Source organism: Pholcus phalangioides, unplaced genomic scaffold, assembly GCF_987345545.1.
Source record: "Pholcus phalangioides strain wild (caught in Gottingen) unplaced genomic scaffold, Ppha-v1.0 ptg000001l_1, whole genome shotgun sequence".
NCBI classification, from domain to species: Eukaryota; Metazoa; Arthropoda; class Arachnida; order Araneae; family Pholcidae; genus Pholcus; species Pholcus phalangioides.
This window is the reverse complement of record NW_028301594.1, coordinates 28,790,414-28,806,326: the sequence shown is the minus strand read 5'-3', so window position 1 is coordinate 28,806,326 and position 15,913 is coordinate 28,790,414. Positions and strand designations below refer to the sequence as shown.

At 37.8% G+C, this 15,913-nt stretch overlaps 1 protein-coding gene across 1 annotated transcript in view; it reads right to left on the bottom strand.

The window, feature by feature from the left end:
- LOC149090282 (ras-related protein Rap-1b-like) overlaps positions 1–15,913 on the bottom strand; it is a 54,227-nt gene that overhangs the window by 23,538 nt on the left and 14,776 nt on the right. The window lies entirely within an intron of this gene.

The window sequence follows — 15,913 nt, the reverse complement described above, 5'->3', positions numbered from 1 at the left end:
CACCTTCCCCCATGTGTTTTCTTCTTCCCTATCTTATATACAGTATATGTATGATAGAAAGATATTGCATGGAGAGGAGCGGAAGGAAATCATTAAACAGGAGCGTAGAATGAACGGGGAGGAAAAAATAACTTCCGTTCATAGGGTTGCAATGATGAGGAAAGCGTTGTGTAGTCGGCTTTGACCGATTCCTCACAGGTGAAAAAACAGCAAGAGCTGGGATGAATTTTTCCCACTTGCGTTTGTAAAGGGGTGTACGTTATTGTAAAGGAGTTAATCAATTTCCGTGACCAATTTAAAAGGCTTTTTGAACGTTAATGACTGTCCCCCTTTATCCATCGCGCCTTCACCTCATCCAGAAGTGAAACCCTCTCTACTTATTGAATCTATTTTTGAATAAATTTATTGCGAACAAAATATTTTATAGATAAAGTCGGTCTCCGGACCTTGGGCAACTACAGTGGGCTTCCCGTATCAGACACTCTCCGTTAATGGACACCTCCTGTTAACGCTTTTTTGAAAAATATCAACGGTCCTCACAACGTATTTTACCAATCATAAACGGACACTCCCCGTCAGCGGTCCCCATGGGTGTTTATTATCGAGTGGTTCTCGGCTGTACTCTACCGCACATGCACTTCGTTAAGTATTCTTTTGAGGAACTTTTAACCAGTAGGCATGTCGGAATGCACCGTGTATGTGTTACTTAACCTGAAGTTTGTATCTAAGAAATGCCTGTTCAAGAAAAGCTGCCATCTGTCAGAAGCAAATAACTCGGAAAGTTATTTTGCCTATGTGTGAATTTTAAACGTTGTAGATCCGATTGATCTCTTTTGGAAAGAATGGGCTCCAGGTCTGGAGATCAGTTAGCTTTCCTCTTCCTCTGGTTCCACGCATTGTCACATTGTTATCATAAGCCCTTGGGCAATCACCAATTCTGGAGGACCCGTACTCAGCTGGAAGTAATAGCTAGTTTACATCCTTACTTCTGAGAGAATAGTAGAACGAAATATCATCTTGTAAGCCCCACATGGACATAGGTTCCCCTCAAGATTGCCCGCGCTTTATAGGCAGTTCTGCTGGACATTGAAAATAGTCGCACTTATTCCCACCCTATTTCACTTGACGCTTTCCCCCATCATATAGCTGAAATCACTAAACTTTTTGCCAAATGAAAAATTTTTCAATGAAATAAGTTTTTTTTGCGGTTTTGAGCAGGCGCAAAGTAAGTGGGTATGCGAAAATTTGACCCATTGAAAAAAATCAGCTTTATAAAATACCTGGGCTGAAATAAAAAAAAAAACTGTTTAGAAGGCGAGATATCTCGTCAATGATGGTGAGAGGATTAGAAGACTCATTTTTTTTTTCTTCCACCACGGTCATTTTCTGCACACGAGGGTTAATTAGACCGGGACCTACAATGTATTACCGATTCCGAACAGCAGGCTTGTTTTTTTTATACTCGTGGAGAGGTTGGTGCGCTAACCCCTCGATGGGGGATTCCCTGCGGTAGCAATTTTTCCTGTGGTCATGTCGCCGTTTCTGTTGTACCCCTATGTCAAGGAAGTTCTCTGACAAGGACGAACCGGGTATCGAACTCGCGACACCTCTAAACATCCTTTGGTACTTGAAGCGAGCATCGCATCGACCTGGGCTACCGCGCCAGGTTAGAAGACTCATTTATTCATGTCTGAATTTTTTTTTCACAACTCTGTGGCACCCTTCACTGCCAGTCGTGGTGGCTTCCTTTCCACTTTATTTCCCCCGCCGTCCCCTTAGGATATCTCTATGGTGCCCGGTTGAGAATCATTGGTTGAAAGTTGCAAGACGTATTCACGTATTATTATTATCGACCATTCGAAAATAAATACTTGATACTGGCAGCAATGCCATCGATCGATCAAACACACACAAATGTTAGAATGTACAGCATGTGAATTTCATGCGCCAACATAAACAAGTACGTACTGATAGATCTGAAACACGCAATACAGTCGTAGAAACATCATGATGATTCTTTAATGAAAATGAACGACATCATATCGGAGCATGTCACAGCAGAACCTCCCGAAACCAAAAACTTCGGCTGAATATTTTTTTCAACCGGAAATAAATAGGTTTCTCTTTTCCCAAATTCTGTTTCGTCCGTTTTTCTAATGCATCGGCCACTTTATTCCTCTTTGACGTGTGAATACGTCTTTTAAATCGTCTGACGGACGATACTACTACTTTACCACACTCAGTGATATATATTGCCATACGGCAATTTCCAACCAGTGGAGGTGGTTGGGAAACGAAGGTGCCAACCACCTGTGGTCACCCCAGGCGTGGTAGGTAAAGAACTTCTTTCTAATGCTCTGCGGCCGGATTCGAACCAGTGGACCTTGATGGTAACCTACATAGTGGTGGACGAGCATCTTACCACAGCACCACTCGGGCACTGACACACGATACTGGAAACATTAACAAAAAAAGTTAGTGTGATTAAATTCTTTTAAAAACACTCATCTCAGGAAGTACCAAAAACACAAGTCAAAAGAAATGATATCATACTGTGCACATCACAAAGTGCATTCAACAATATCACTCCGGTTTTAGTATCTCTTCCCGTCTGGACACCAAGCCCGCTGCCATGATTCGTAAAAAAATATTTCCTGTATATCTTGACAAGTTCACAACGAAAAGAGACGACACTGGTATCATTTGTTAGCTATTCCAAAAACAAAGCCGATGATAATGACACATTGTTTCATTAAATTATGTCAATACCTAACATGCGATTCAAGGCACGCATAAAAAACGTATTCACGTCTGACCCTCCCCCCCCCCCCACTTTTATTGTATCACTTATTGTTGGTGTTCACTGTGATTTTTGGGCTTCTGGGAAGCAATGAAGGTTAGTTGCCACCAACATTTCTCAATGAATGCGATCAGTCACAAAGTCAGTTTTGCTCAAAAGAAAAATTTTCTTTCTTCATTTCTCCGCACTGTATAGTTAACCTTAGTGTTTTAGAACTTGTACAACACTCTACTATTTTCTATGATTACACAGTGTAAGTCATTGTTTCTCAGCCTATGATCCACGACGATGGCACAGGTGGTCCGCAGGCAGACTTGGCAATCGAATTCCAACTCATTTAGAATTTACCAACAGAATTTAGCATTCAGCAACGGAATTCAGCATTTAGCAATCGAATTCAGCATTTAGCAATCGAATGCAGCATTTAGCAATCGAATTCAGCATTTAGCAATAGAATTCAGCAATAGAATTAAGGATTTACCAACAGAATTTAGGATTTACCAACAGAATTTGGCATTCAACAATAGAATTCAGCGTTTAGCAACAGAATTTACAAGATTTATTTGTCGGTTTGCAAAAAAGTGAATGACTCGCACGAGAGATAAGACAGAGAAAGAGAGACTGTCAAAAATCACCGCATTTTTTGACAACAAATTACCTTGTATATACTTTATTTATAATTAGTTTCGTTTATACGAGTACACGTAGGCGTCTGTTTCCGCATTACAGTATATAGTATGTCTCTAGTTTATTCCTAAATATTCCCATTAAATACGTAGTTAGAATAACTATGAGATATGTGTTGTGTGTGTTGTTACGGATCTTTTCGAATTCCTTCATCTCTAGTAGTATGACATGTTTCACTAATACGATATTCGTAAATATATACAGCAGTGTTATTTTATATAATGAATCTTTCTTTTCCCCACTCTGAAATCGAAATTTCCGGTAAGTCGAACTAACGATAAGTTTTTTGTCGGCAGCTGCACAATCGACTTATCGAGATTTTGACTGTATATATTGCTTTATTAATTTTTTTTTCAAAGGAAAGTATGAATCAAAATGTCACTCATTGACATGTACAGAATTTATAAATTGATCATCGAAATGAAGATTGACTGACAAGAAATGAAAATAAAGCATCGAATAGATATAGAAATATTTATCAAAGAGTGCCTAAACGTGACAAAACATTATTTCAAAAAGTTTTTTTGTTGTATCGTCCCAAAAGTGATGAACTTTATCTCTCTAATAATCACACAAATAGCAATAGAAATAAATAGATTACGCACAATATCTTTAATACGATCAAAAACACAGATATTAATGCAGTGACTTTTGAAATTAATTACTTTAACAATACATTATTGAAAATATCTGTGTAGTAAAATGTATCTAATAAATAAAAGAGCTGTAGCGGGGAAAAAAATCAATAATAAAAATCATATGGAAGGGGGGCTGCTGGAAGGACCTTACAGTCCCTTGGGATGTTTGGGAAAAATTCAGCACCAACAATTCATCGACGGAAAATTCACCTACAACAGTTCAATGCAAGTCAGTGAGCCAGTAAGTGAGCGAGAAATGACCGAGTGAGTGATAGAGTTTTTAGTGTTGGTGAGTGAGCAAACTAGTGAGTTGATGATAGAATGGGCGACCTAGCGAGTAAGTGAGTGACCTAGGGAGTAAATGAGCGACCTGGAGATCTAGTGAGTGATCGTCCTATTAAGGGAATGATCGAGTGACATTGCGAGTGAGTGGCTTGGTGAGTAAGTAAATGACCTAGTGAGTGAGTGATATAATGATTGACCGAGAGAGTGAGTGATAGAATGAGTTACTTAGTGATTGTCTGATTGACCTGGTGAGCGAGCGAGCTAGCTTTAGTCCCAGGCCGGTCTCATTCATTCATTGACTCACTCACACTCTCATTCATTGACTCACTCGTTCACTTGATCATTCATTCACTCGCTCATTCATTTAATCACTCGTTAATTTGCTCACTCCACCAATCACTCGTTAATTTGCTCACTCCACCAATCACTCGTTCCTTCACTCACTCAATCGCTCATTCACTCGCCCGTTCATTTGCTCACTCGTTCATTCCCTCGTGTGGAACTGAGGTTGATGAATTTTCCACTCGGTGAATTGTTAGTCGGTGAATTTTCCTAGTGATAAAAATTGCATGGCGATGAATTGTTGTCGGTGAATCGCCTTTGGGGTTACATACTGCACGTAATATATGTATGTATTTTGGGTCCTTGTGCAATTTATGTTTGCATTCGTATATTATGCGTCTGTATCTTGTGATTTGTTGCTTGTTTAAGTATAATGAAGAAATATATATAAATACAAAAGTTATTCTATAATCCGCAAGCAACATCAACGTTGCGCAACAGCTCTGGGCGTGAGCGGGCGGTCATCAATCAATCAATCAATCAATCTATAGTCCGGAATCGCCTAGATCCCGAGGAGTCCTGATTTGAGAGGTTCTACTGCACACGAAAAACTCTTTCTACAAGAACACTGAGAAATAGCGAATAAATAAATACCGTACATAAAAATAAATGAAAGCACTTTTACGTTCCGGAGGAAATAATAAAATTCTCATTTTACGTTCGTCGAAGAAAAAAAATTTTTTTCTTTCTCCCAACATGAATTTTTTATTATATTTTTTTGCAATTTCATGACCCGACACGAGTAAATTTTCTCGAGCTTTATTTATTTTCTTTATTTCGCAGCTAATCATCCAATCTTCTTTCGTGGACTTTACTTTTTCCCGTATATTTAATCCCTTATGTTTGTGTTTAGCTTATCTTTCATTTCTCTTCTTCCGCCCTTTTCTTTTATTGTATTTCTTTTTACATTTTTATAATACTTTCTGTTTTGATATTTACGATGTAAGGAACTAATAAAAAAACCTCTTACGAAAATTCTCGCGTCTTAATTTTTGTTTTTTTGTCTTATCTCTTATTATGTTTCTTTTATTTTCGGATTCTCTTATTATATTCGCAAATATTTTCTCTTTGAAGACGAAAATATTAAAAAAAACGGGAATTTTTGTCTGATTGGAAAGGGAAATGAAACGATATCGTCGTATTTATTTCATTTTTTTTTTGTCTCGTAAATCCTTTCGTGATAAGAAATATTTATATGTATTATTATTGAAATATTATTATTATATATTATTATTGAAATGAAATAGGTAATAATGCTCTTGTGATTTTATTAATAATTATGTTTTTTTGTTATTGGTTAATATTTTCTAGTTTATCGGTATTAGTATGGATTTGAATATTTTTTAGCAAATATTGTGATAATTATTATTGTTTTATCGTTATAATGACTATCATTATTATTTTTTATCAGTTAAAAATTAATAATTTTTTTCTTTTTACCGGACGAACTCAGATTTGAATTGATTTTTAATTTGTTTTCCTTTTTTTTTTCGCCTTCTGATCCTTTAATTTAGAGATATCAACCAAAAATTACATGAAAAAAATGCGGGAAATTTTTTTTATTATTATTATGTCCATAGAAACATCATTAAAATTATAAACAAAAAAAAAATTAAATTTTATGCTTTCTTGAAATAATATTTCGTATTGGAGTATGTTTTTAGGCCTTAGATTTTTAGAAACTCGCGATCGAAGATCTCTCTCAAGTGTTGGTGACATGGCCTTTCTGGTTTTTCGAAGTAATTCCGAGCTAGAGTTTTTTGATGTGGGAATACATAGACAACACCTTCAAATATTTGGGCAAATCGGTGAGGCGGAAAAATTTTGGTGCTCTGGTGAAGCGCCCGAGGACGCGATTCTGGAATCGTTGTAGTTTGCACATGTTGCTCTTAGATGCGAATGCCCAAGCTGAGGCACCCCATGTTAACACTGGGCGAATGATTTTTTCGTACATCGAAACTTTGTTCCTGAAACTGAGTTTGACTTCGTATAGCAGAATCTCAATAGATTCTCCATGAGGATCTGAGCTTTTATTTTGGTATAGCTCCTGAAGTTGAGTCTTTCATCCAGGGTGACGCCCAGGTACTTGATTCGAGACGATGGCACGATATCTTGTCGCTCTATGATGATCTTCGGGTTTGATGGGATACCTCGATTTGTGATAGATAGATAGATTCGCTCACAACCCCGGACTGATGCAAAGCACCTTACTTCCGTTACCTCAAAAGAGGCAGAGTTGTGTCGGAAAAGTTAGCAAAGATTTATAGTAGTGGCACCCCTTGCTCGCAAGTATCGAATGACTCGCGTGGTTCTCCCCATGAAGACAGCCATCAACACGATGCAACGTAAAAGACATTTGACTGAAATGGACAGCTGAACCAAATGACTAGAGAGAAAAATTGCACGTGCGCCCAGTGGCACATAAGGGCCGGAGACCGCAGCCTGGGATTTCCAAAGAAATGTGGAAAAGACTTGTGGGCAAGAAAGAAGAAGCTGGCATGTTGAAGTGGGAGAGAATTGAGAATGGTCTAAATACACAATGTACACAAAATATATATTAACAACGCTTCCACTGTGACGGGAAACGAAGAAACAAAGCCTCCGTCCACAGTGCTGGGCAGTTTCGTTTCCCTTTTTATTTGCAAAATATGCAATATACACACACACACACCGAAAACATATAGAGCCTGCACTGCGACCTCCGATTTGTGAGCCACATCATCACCCATTTTTTCACATTCAACATGGCATTGTTGTGGGCATTCCATCTTTTGTGATCAGCTCCTGAAGGTTACTTAGCGCCTTCAAGGGCTTCCTTCCTTTCGGTTGAAATTAATATAACATCGTCAGCAAATAAACCCAAGATGCCCTTTGGTCCCATAGGATAATCATCCATGAAAAATATTTTGGACCATCGAGCACAAGTTAGAATCTCGGTTGATTCCTGCGGTTATAGGTCTTTTTTCTTAATAATGAGTGTTGTTTGACCCTTATGTGATTGAAGGGACTTACCCTATGTGAATCAACAAGGAGAACAATTGAGGATTCTCTGCTGTTTTTATATATATATATATATATATAATTATTTTCCTATAATTTAAAGTGATGGTTGTATCAAAGCTTAAATAATTAATTAAAAAAAATATCAATTGCATAAAATGATTCTGAATCATCAGAATCTGATTTTTTTAATAAAAAAAATTAGATTTAAAAGTCATCGATAGATGGCGCTCTAATGCAATATACGAAGCAAATTCATGCAAATCTCAAAGTCAAATAAAGACAAAGCTCTACATTCTAAAGATTTATTCAAATTACAAGTGGCCCATTTTTTTCCTTTTACGACATGATAGAGAGCAACTAACGCGAGTTCAGAACACCTGTGACAAGATTACACGTACGAACTACTACTACTTAACCACGCATGAACCTCGTAAGCATTTCTCTCAGGAATTTCTAACGAATTGGTACATGGCAAAACTTGTGCTCTGAGTGTATACGTGGCCCTAACATATTTATGTTGCCAGACTTATGCGTGTTTCACCGTAGTGCCGTCATATTTCTTCCATATTTGTAAATGAAAATGGCGGATGCCACATATGGACTGCAATGATATCTGACTTGCTTGCTAACGTCATCAATCGGTGACTTTTGTAATTATTTTTCTTGTTTAACAAAAATAGAAAATCAATCTCCATCTGATCTTATTCGTGAAACCATAATTTTTCCTATTATCATTTGTCGCTCTTTAATGATTTACGGAGAATTCATTAAAGAGAATTCACCTACAACGGGATGCCACGCAAATCACCGATAAGAAAATTCACTGACGGGAAAAACCGCTGGAAAATTCACCGACAACCGCTCGTCACCAGTTAGTGAGTGACCGAGTGATTTAGCGTGTGAGTGACTGTGTAACTATATGAATGATCGATTGAGTGAGTGACTGTGTAACTATATGAATGATCGAGTGAGTAAGCGATTGAGTGAGTGACTGTGTAACTATATGAATGATCGAGTGAGTAAGCGATTGAGTGAGTGGATGAATTACTAAGCGATTGAGGGAGTGATCGTGTAAGTGACTCTTTCATTTGCTCGTCTTCATTCACTCGCTTATTTTCTCATCTGCTCCACTCACTAACTCGTTCACCATCTCCCTCATTCCTTTCCTCAATTCACTCGCTCACCTGTTCATTTCATCTATTCACTTGCTTATTCACCAACTTCCTCACTTCTTTGCTCACTCACTCGCTCATTTGCTCATTCGCCCACACTCACTTATTCATTCAGTAACTCCTTTTCTGAATTCATCTGCTCACTCACAAACTGCTGGTTTCACTTGATCAGTTAATGACTTACTCACTCACTATGTCACATTATCGATAAAATTGTTTGTCGGCAAATTTTCTTTTTAGTGAATTGCGTAACGGTGAATTGTTGGTGATGGATTTTCCACACACACTCTTCAATTCATTTTTAAAAATTTAACGAACTTTTGTCACACCCGGTACATATCTCCAAATAGGCATTCATACTCCAATTAGAAATACATATTTTGTGCCAAGGTTCTTCTTTTTTGGCGCATTTTTTAAGGAACTCCTAAAGATACTCCTAAAGAAAATACCCAAGATACTTTTGAATTCTGCAAAAGAAACAGCCATAATTACCCCCCTTTTTTTCTAATACGTGTATTGCTTGTATATTAATTAATTAATTTATTACTAAGCCTAATTTCTTGCGGCAACTTTTGGCAAAGGGTGAATATATATTCGTTAGGCTTAGAGATTATGAACGAGTTTGGCAATTAAATCTCAGCAACAACTTCACCTTTAATGATTTTTCGGGAGGTTGGAGTTAATTCGTTCCATCCTCTTCGCGGTGGTGCTTCTACTTTGAAGTTTAGTACGTGCGAGAACAGAGATGACGCTAATTTTTGGGAGTAAGAGGTGAGTTATACGAATAATTAATTTGATGATGATGTGATGAAACTCTTAATTACTACTGGGACGTCCATTTTTAATAATAATAATATCATTATTATATACGATGTTTACGGAATCAACAAAATGCAAGTGGCGTCATGGGGGAAAAAATTTGTAAATCTTGAAAATTATTTCGCGACGTGAGTATAAATAAATACAGTCGAACACGGTTATAACGACATCGAAGATTTCTAGAAATCTTGTCGTTACAACCGAGGTTGACATTTTACGATACATTTTAAATATGAAATATATATCCAAAGAGATGTTGTCACTCTCCTCACGAGGGTATCACCAGCTGGCTGATGCGAAGGTAAATCCATCGAGGAAAGCAAATTCAACTGCCGAAATCGAACGCGCGTCCTCTCACTTGCTGGGTGAACGTACTAGACCATTCCGCTACAAAGGTAACAAACCTCTTTTCTTAGAGCTTGTGAGCATTGAACGGGACCGTACATGAACGTACGTCTGACCTAACTCACAAGAAAAGGCGACGTCTTCTAATAGTTTTGAAAAATTTTACCACCAATTTTATTCATTTAAATATGTACAAAATTACAACAACAAAAAAATCCGGTGTAATTATTATATGTCACTCAAAAAAAAGGTAAATATCAATATTCTTTGAACGCCAATAGAGGTTAAGAATGAATTTAAAAATTCCGCAACCCTCGAGTGTTAAAATGACACAGACAAAAAAAGAGAAAGAGAGGAAAAAGAGAAATAACACTCGTTTTTAGAATAGAAGCTGGAGAAAGAAAGTGAAAAGAGAAGCGTTTTTTATAAATATCGCCAAGAAGCGCGAAAGGCGATGAGTGGCCAACTTTTATCATTTGAAATAATTTTTTGCGGTTTTAATAATTGCATTCTGCTGCTAGTTTTTTTTACTTTTATCTTTTTCTATATGAGATGAATGCAATTAAATTTTTTCATAATTTTTTAAGGACGTCACCTTTCCTGGGACCCTATACTCGCCAGGCCAAAGCTCAAAGCTATTGACATGAGGCATACTTACAGATCACTTAAGTGCCTCGCGGAATAGTTCAATATTCCCAGGTTATTTAAGAGACCGGTGGCATATTCACAGATCACCGCTTCATATTCCCAGATCACTTGAGTGATCCACGGCACATTTGTAGATCACTTAAGCATCCCGCGGCACAGATCACTCAAATTACTAGCGGCATATTTACATATCAGGTGAGTGGTCGGCAATGAGTGACCGTGCATGATCTGGAACTGACACATGGGCGGAGATAAACGTGGAAGTCTGGGGGGCGGGGACGGTCATTATTGCTGGGGGGGGGGCACGATGATGATGATGTCAATTCATATATACATTTATACATTAGATCTGCTCACTCCACTTTTGACGCTAGGGGGGGGGCTATTCCCCCCCACGCCCCCCCCCCCGTATCTCCACCCATGAACTGGCGCAGTCCCAGATCACTTCATGAAGTAGCCTATGACGCTTTTCCAAATCGATGAAGTGGCCCCCAATCTCCTAAACGGTTAAACACCTTCGAAGTACACATTCTGAAAATATGATAAAGAATAATACGATATGTATTTTGAACGCAATCGCCGTAAATTCAAAATTCCACCTTCAAATTTTAATATCCGTAGTGGTAATTGGCAAGCATAAAGCGTAATTTGCAAGCGTATAACGTATACACAGGCATTAAAACAGTGTTTGTTTTATTTGGCAAATAAATTCGGCAACGTTCCGAAATCTAATGTTGGCATAGATCGAATGTGCAACTTAACGAATTACGGGTTTTATTCGCGAAGTATTTACACAGAGAGAGAAAAGAGATTGTGTGAGTTTTGCGTGACACATCGGACAATTCATTGCGAATGTTAGTTAGTACATCGCCATCACCCTCCGGGAGGTAATTAGATATTTCGTGTGCGTGTGTTTATAGAAAATTCTACCTTGTCATTTCTATACGATGAGAAAAATGGCATATGCAAGAGATTTCCGTTTACCCGAAATCACGAATGATTGTTTCCAATTAACTTGATGCGTATTTGTTTTGTTTGTTTAGCTTGTTTTTGCTGGGATTATACTATAATGTACTGCGAGAGTTACTACGCAATCAAATCAAGAGAGAGAACCCCGTGCATCGTATTTGTATTCGTAGATTGTTTCTTTCTTTGATTTTGAGTAGAAGTCACTGGAGGTGATTTTCGGCATGTCTTGTAATTAATGGTTCTTTTTTCTTAATGGTTATCTCTATGTATGTAAAATCGATTGTCTGTCTGTGTGTGTATGTTCTCTATATAAATCTAAAATTTTAGATCGATCGTCGCCAAATTTTGCATATATGTGAAAAGGGCCAACTTGAACGATAGGCTACTTTAAAAGTTTGTCAGAACTGGGCAAATGCCCGAAATGCTCAAAAAAATCAAACCTGTCGGGCAACAATGCTTCGTGAGCCTCAACAATGAAATTTTTGCAAATTTAACTTTGTTGCCAGGGTTCCCAAACAATTCGTTTCAGACATGTTTATCCCTTTGTAACGGTTTGTCACTTCTTTGATGCTGCACAGGATACAGAGAAAACTCGGGCACGTTGTTGTTTGACTGTTGTTTCTGTGGTTTTTAGCGGGTGGTCACTACACTAAAACTAGTGGTTCATAGCAGACACCAAGATTTGCGGTGGGAAGGGGGTGTCCACGATTAAAAGTATTTGGGAACCGCTGTTCTATAGATAGTTATCAGCCTATCAAAGGGTTCCATCCGGTCAGCGAAAGTTATTCCGATAAAAAAAGTTTCAATATACACAACACGCGATGTGAATACGTAGGCTAAATATATTTCTTTCATAAAAATACGAGACATCGCTAAAAAATTTGTCAAAGGAAAGTAAAGTTTCTAACTATCGGAAAATGATAGGCACTCTAAAAGTCAAAATATAATTCCCCAAAAACACATGCTGTATTCCCGCAAATAATCCGGTATGCCGGAAAATCGCGAGGGTGAACATCATTCTAAAACTTTCCGTATCCCGTATTTTCCAGCAAGCCGGATAAACCGAACACTTTTCTCGGAGAACTTGACTTTCTTTTTTGTCCGAGGTAGTTTTCTCTTTGTCCCAGAATTTTCTTGCTATTATATAATAAATCGCACTTTTCCCGGAGGCATTCTCTCCTGGAAGCCATCTTAAATCCCCCGGCCCGCTAAAGTTCAACTTTAAGTACTGCTCTCTGATGAAAGCCCCCAAAGATCATATTCACCATATATTCCTAAGTCAAAACTCACACGATCCTTTGAGTCAGGGCATAGCTCTTTGAGATTAAAAACAAAATTAAATGAATTTACAATGAAAAAAATTTATACACTCTTGTGGCACCAGAGTCTGAAAGGGTTTATCGATCAATAGAATATAAAAATAAATTTTAAGTTATTTCTTAACTAAAGAAATTGTAATATATGATTAGTGATTGTGTACTAACGATTAATGCGTAAGAAAAGTGCGTTAAATGCATCCAATCGCATTGTATTTTGCAGGTATATTTTCACATGATCTCGTAGCATTAAAAGCCTATCAACAAAAATATTCTTATATTAGCGTTAATTTTCTTTATTTTCTAACTATGAAAAATATAGCTAATTTTTGATTTCCTTCCTTATATTGCAAATAATTTGCTTAATTTTGGGGGTTTTTTTCGGCGAAAAATTACATTTTTACGGAAATAAAAAAAAATATGCGAAGAACTTTCTGACAAAGTAGTAAACAAAAGATTATTCCAATTTATTTATTCATAAATATAAATTCCCCATTAAACAAACCTCGCTTTTTTTCGGCATGTCGGAAATGGCCAACTAATCCGAATTGAAAAACTACTGACCCCAGATTTTTCCGTCATGCCGGTTTTGAGCGGGAATACTTTATATATACGTTTGACAAATATGTGAGAGTATTTATTTGACGGTAATTAATTATGATAGAGTCATAATCATCTATTATTTTCATTTATGTTATTATACAGGGTGTGGGCAAAAAGTCCGTAGAAACTTTAACAATTCACAAAACCGGAAAAATAACCGAAATAGAAAACGGTTTGCAGGGTCAGCATCGCTAGGTCACTGGAATTTTTTTAAGACGGGAAAAAAACTCAAAAACAGCCGATAGATAGAGCTGGTACGAGCCACTTCAGTGGAAATATGCAAATGAGATGATTATAAGAACTTGCGTGCTCCTAATCCACAACCAATTCACAGTTGTAAACCGCGCATGTGAACAAGGATGCTGAGTGCGAAGGATAAAGATTCGTTGGTGAAGTTGCTTTACGTGAACAAGGAATCGGTGACCATTGCCTTGCGTAAATTCCGAGTTCAGAAGAATGTGAGGACTGGAAAAGGGCCTTTAACAGCGACAGGCCTCATAAAGCTTGTTCGGCGTTTTGAAAAAACTGGAACGCTGGAGGATCGTGTAAGAGAAAGCCTGACGACTATGTTTAAGGAAGGCACGTTTTAATAAAAGCGTCAGCGTCCGAATCAGCTGCAGGGAACAGCAGTGCTTGTGAAGCTGCCACACACTTGAAGTTACCATCCTCGATACGCAATATTCTTCATGGAATCCTTGATCTTTACCCATACAGATCGCAGTCGTGCCACTTTTACCAGTGGATACCGTACAGAGGGAAGCATTTGCGAGGTGGGCTTTCTCCAAAATCGGACAGAATCCCACCTGCGCCTTTAACATCTTGTGGACAGATGAAGCTTGTTTTTCGGTTCATGGCGACGTTAATACCCATAACTGTGACATCTGGGTGACGTCCAATCCACGTGAGTACACGCAGAAACCATCACATTCCCCAAAAGTGGCGGTGTGGTATGGGTTCAAAGGTTCGTTCATCATAGGACCCTTATTCTTTGAAACGCAGTGCCCTGTAAATCAGTGGAAAACGGCTACACGGTGAATGCGCAACGTTATTTAACGCTTCTGCGCGAGAAGGTCGTGCCATGTTTGCTTGAAAGAGATGCGCTTTCTACCGTCATGTTTATGGAAGATGGAATAAGTAGTCACACTGCTACTCTGGTCAAGGCATTCCTGATACAGACGTTCAGGGAAGACAAAATCATTAGCAGGCGTTGCAGGTTCCCATGAACTCCTCGGTCTCCAGATTTGACACTGGCAGGCTTCTGGTTATGGGGATATTTGAAATCCCGGGTGTATCGATCCGGTCCATCCAATTTGTCGGAACTGAAAAATGCGATTCGCCAAGAGGTGTCATGTATACATCCGAACCTACTGCCGTTGCTGGATTTGTGACTCGCCTGCAATGTGTTATTCCCCTGAGGGGGTGATCATGTACAACACATACTGCTGTAATAAACGATTTGGAGGCATTCTGTTCGTTATTTGCGTATCTTTTCTTTGACTTGTGTACGTCAGCGCCACTACTCCCTATACGCAAGTCTCTGGTCCGCGCGTTTCAGAAAGACGGCATACATCTGACAGAAAAGGTTGTGCAGCCCTGCTGTATATTATTTCATTCACACGTAGCTGTGGGCAATTTTTACTGAATCCAAAAAAAAAAATCACTCTTAACTCAAGATATCCTTAACCACTTTTCTATTAGTCTTAAAGTATTTTATAACAAAAAAAAATATGCAGTCTCCAGAAATTATTATTATTTTTTAAACGTGCGTTAATAGTGATAATTAAAACTAATTGCTGAAGCACCGAAAAGAAATAATTATCCCTTTCACGCTTCTCCTTAGCAAAAAAAATGCATGTATATTACAAAAGCATTATACCCGTATATCATGAGACAACATGATTATTAATGAATGCGTGTCTCGTACTAATTAAACACTATTACCGTATTTCTTCCAATACTAGTTAGATAGGAAGGTTTATTTTTGAATTTTGAAGGTTTTTATCTTGAGAAATGTATCATGGTTTATGGTAATTTTCAGTGAATGAGCAGTAATCATGTTGAAAACCTTTTTCTAAGTATTTAAAAAACGAGTTATAATTAATTTTTTTTCGGTATACAGTCAGGAGCTGCGCAGAGCAGACAGTACTCAAGAGTAAGAGGCTTATGAGTAAACTATATTTAATATACAGGGTGTTTCATAAAGTCGTGAATAGTTTAAAAATTCATAAAAATTAAAGGAATTCGTATATTTGAATGTGGTTTGTGAAAAAGTTATTATCACGAAAG